General features: G+C 48.6%; 1 protein-coding gene across 18 annotated transcripts in view; it reads left to right on the top strand.

Moving 5' to 3' along the window:
• The window catches only part of Kcnq2 (potassium voltage-gated channel subfamily Q member 2), a 60,036-nt gene that overhangs the window by 16,352 nt on the left and 39,073 nt on the right, over positions 1-4,611 (top strand). The window lies entirely within an intron of this gene.

The following is a 4,611-nucleotide window of genomic DNA, read 5'->3' as shown; positions in this document are numbered from 1 at the left end:
GTCTGGACTTTTTTTCCTCTCTTCTTTCTCTATCCTCTTTTTTTTTTTTTTTTTTTTTTTTTTTTTTTTTCAGGGCTCAGTTAATTGAATAAATTGGCTAACGAGCAAAGGAAATTAATTGCAGTTTTGAAATGTAACCGTGGCTTTGTGCTGTTCTGATTGTGCCAGCAGCCGGTCACTGCTGCCACTGCCTCTGTTCAGGAGCTCGGGAGCTTGATAATCTGGTGTTGGATGTTCTCGGGAGCTACAGTCCTGGGACCTATGCCCAGGAGGATTGTGGGATCTGTGCATCTCTTAGGTCCAATGTTGTTGGAGGTTCTGAGGCTGAGGCTGAGGCTGAGGCTGAGAACCCTGGTGACAGATGCTCTCTGGATGCTGCTGGATATCTGTTGCTGTGGACTGATTCAAGCTGGAACATGAAGTGAGGGACCCTGAAACATCCTTAGCTCTTGTTGGGGAGAAAGGGTCTTGACTTCTGACTGGTGATTTGAGTGATAGGTTATGCTGTCTCTTTGTCTCTTGGGGTTCCCTTTCAACTTTTGAACTCCATACTTTGTGTATCTCTCTAGGCCCAGTCTCAGAAAGACACAGGGAATTAGACCCTCACCATCCTCCTGGCTGGATATACTGCTGGCACATTGTACAGACCCTGGCATGGTGTATTTATTGGCCTAAATGGGCTTTCCCGGTACCTATTATTTTGAGAGTAGAGCAGCTAGGTCCTAGGTGGGTGTTGGTGAGGTCAGTGTTGGTAATGAAGACATTTTCTTTCTTTCTTCTTCTTTTTAAAAAATTACTTATTTATTTTACATTTTGATTGCAGCTTCCCCTCCCTCCTTTCCTCCCAACCCTTTCCTCTCATCCCCCCCCCCATCTTCCCATCCATTCCTCCTCCCTTTCTCCTCAGAAAAGGGAGGTCTCCCATGGATATCAACCCACCTTGGCATGTCAAGTTGTAGTAAGACTAGGTGCATCTTCCCCTATTGAGACTAGAGAAGGCAGCCAAGTTAGGGGAAAGGGATTCAAAAGCAAAAGAGTCAGAGACAGCCCCTGCTCCTGCTGTTAGGAGTCCCACGTGAAGACCAAGCTGCATGACAGTTACAGATGTGCAGAGGGCCTAGGTCCATCTCATGCATGCTCTCTGGTTGTGGTTCAGTCTCTATGAACCACTGTGGGCCCAGATAAGTTGACTCTATGTTTTCTTGTGGTGTCCTGGACCCTTATGGCTCCTTCAATCCTTCCTCCCCATCTTCCACAGGGTTCCCCAAATTCTGCCTAATGTTTGCCCCTGGGGTTTTGTAGTTGCTCAATAAAGCCTCTCTGATGACAATTACATGAGGCTCCTGTCTGTAAGTATAGCATAACAACATTAATAGTGTTAGGAGTGGGCTCTCTTTCATGGCATGGGTCTCAAGTTGGGCCAATCACTGGTTGGCCAATCCTTCAATTTCTGTTCCAGTTTTACCTCAGCACATCTTGTAGGCATGTCAAATTGTGGGCTGAAGGGTTTGTGGCTAAGTTGGTGTCCCAATCCCTCCATTGGAAGTCTTGCCTGGTGATACGAGTGGCTGTTTCAGGTTCCATATTCCCTATTGCTAGAAGTTTTAGCTAGAGTCACCCTCAACCCTCATAGATTCCTAGGAGTTTCTCGCTCATCTCAGAGATGATTTACCCCAATTCCAGTTTTCTGATGGAAATATTTTTTGGCCCTAAATCTCTACCTATGGTGGTCCTAGAGCATCATCAGGGCATTCTTCTTTGACCACAAAGTTAGCTGGGATTCCCAGGCATCTGGCTGAGTCCTCCTGTCCCTTCCTTACCCATGGAAGTCAGTTGTTTATGTAGGTGTGACTGTGCTAGTATCCCCACGGGCCAAGCACAGGTCTTGGTGCTGCTATGTTTTCAGATGTGATGGATACTTCAGTCAGCAACCATAGCACAGGAGACTGTCACATACAGTGTTTGGGTACTTCAAATCATGGAGAGTGGAGATGGGATTGGCCTCAGGGCCCTCTGTGGTGACAGAATCCTGCTAAATGGGGGATAGAATAGTAAGCATCTATGAGTGAGACCTGCAGCAGGTCCACTGGACTCAGGTGGCCAGGTGGACGCCTGCTGATGGCACAGGATGGACATAATCACTGGAATGTTTTAGGCTCCATCAATGAACTGCTTGGACTTCTGGTACCTTTCTGATGGGAATATGGAACCTGAACCTTGAGGGTCTAAGGCTGCCAGACCTGGGATTTTCACTCGGACAGCAGGCTACTGGACCTGCGTATTGTGTGCTGGTTCCTCTCAGGATGTGGAACCCAGCTTTAGGGGTTCAGGGTTCTACTACCTCTACGTCCTGAGTTCTGGGGTGATAAGTATGCATCACCATGCCTGGCTTATTCTCTGCTGGCTGCTAAAACCAGGAAATTGTGTATTTTAGGCGTGTACTCTGCCAACTAAGCAGGATCCCTAGCTCCTTGTTTTTCTGCTTATATCTCATTTATTGTGGCTTGTCTGAAAAGGAAGGGCTGAGGCCAGGTAGACAGTAGAGAGTACCGTTATGGTGAGTGATCTTGGAGCAAGACCTACCCTGACCCTCAGCCACTCACAACCTAGAAAAGTCAGAGGTCTCGAGTATGCGGGAGCAGAATCCAAATGCATCATCTTCAGCAATGGGCTTTGCCATCTGCAGCTCCAGAGGTGCAGGCACAGCTGTGTGTGAGTGCTCAGCTGGCACCAGCTAGCCACTCTTTTACCCATGAGCACCCCTGGACTAGAAAGGGGGCAAGTTCTCATAGGCAGCACCCTGGGCCTGCAGCAGAGGATATCAGAGAATGGGGAGAGGCAAACGATGACCTAACTGGTGGGGGCGGTGGTCAGTTCCACACATTAGGTGGAGAGGGAGATTTGTGTGGGTTTTGAAGATAACAGGACTGCTGGTAGGTGGGGGCAGGCACAAGCAACTCCTTGAGCAAGAGCGCTTGTGGTTCAGGTGAATGTGACGTTCTTCTTGGTGCCTGTGGCCAAGCATGCTTCATGCACAGGACCTGATGACTATTAGATGTGCCTATTTTGTGGGACAGGTTGTCATCTGCAGAAAAATGTTCATATCACTTCAGCTGCCTAAGAGCCAGTGGGCTCCTGACAGGGCTCCTGACACGTACACATCCCATGTATACATGTGGGGCTCATTTGTGTTGGAGTCTGCTTTTTCTTTGTAAAAAATTTTTATTATAGCTCACTCTCCCCCCTCCTCCCTTCTCTTCCTCCCTTACACATGGTGCACATGTGGAGATCAGAAGACAATTTATGGAAGTTGGTTTTCTCCTTCTACCACATGGTTCTAGGGGATGAAATCTGGGTCCCCAGGCTTGGCAGCAAGCAGCTTTACCCGCTGAGCCATCTCACTGGCCCTAGATACTGCCTCTTATGATTTAACGGCAGCTTCTCCAGTCTCCTGGGGTACGATGCAGATGTGGTGGCCCTCAGCAGGCAGTGTGTTAGGTCACTTGGTGTGCCCTTATCAAAGGCCACAAGCTGGATGCCTGTGGCAGGACTATGGCACGTGTCCTCTGTAGAGCTCTGGAGTAAATAGAGTAAGACAGAAAGCATCCCACATTACAGAGGATGTACATAGCCACGGAAGGGGCAGAGATTTTGCAGGAGAATTTTGAATTTTGGCAGGCCAAGAAGGGTCAGGCAGATATAAATAGATAGATAGATAGATAGATAGATAGATAGATAGATAGATAGATAGATAGATAGATGGAGGGGGAAAGGAGAAGGAAGGAGGGACAAAGGGGAGAGAGAGAGAGAGAGAGAGAGAGAGAGAGAGAGAATGAATTACAGTAGAAGGCACAGGCTGGTGAGCAGGAATCATCAGAGCTTATAAGGAAGGAGAAATGAAAACCGTGGCAGCAGCCTGGGAAAGGCCAGAAAGATAATCTGAGTTCTTGATCAGCACCCCTAACTAGCTGGAAGAGAATTTTTCTGCCTCTGAACCTAGGAAGGAATTGTTGCATACCAGGAAAAAGAATGAATATTTACTTTCTGTAGGGCAGGCAGTGTGGAGTTGGTTCTTTTTATTGTTTTTGCACTAGCTAAGGCTGCTTGGGCTAAAACCAGATAGACAAGGATGCGGAAAGTCTGGTCAGCAATCGGTGTGATTGTGGAGTCTTGGGTAGCAGAAAACAGACTGGTCCCCTGCTGTGCTCTGAGGACCCTCTAGGGTCTCAAGTTCCAGACCTGCTAGCTAATAGACACAGGCTGCACTGACCACGGCCGGCTCACTGACTGCGTGTCTCTCACCTTCCGCGTGTCTCTCACTGACTGCGTGTCTCTCACCTTCCGCGTGTCTCTCACTGACTGCGTGTCTCTCACCTTCCGCGTGTCTCTCACTGACTGCGTGTCTCTCACTGACTGACTGCGTGTCTCTCACTGACTGACTGACTGCATGTCTCTCACTGACTGACTGCATGTCTCTCACTGACCGCGTGTCTCTCACTGACTTACTGCGTGTCTCTCACCTTCCGCGTGTCTCTCACTGACTGCGTGTCTCTCACTGACTGACCGCGTGTCTCTCACTGACTGACTGCATGTCTCTCACTGACCGCGTGT

Source organism: Mus pahari, chromosome 3 (assembly GCF_900095145.1).
Source record: "Mus pahari chromosome 3, PAHARI_EIJ_v1.1, whole genome shotgun sequence".
Lineage (NCBI taxonomy): Eukaryota > Metazoa > Chordata > Mammalia > Rodentia > Muridae > Mus > Mus pahari.
This window is presented reverse-complemented; position numbering and strand designations above follow the sequence as displayed.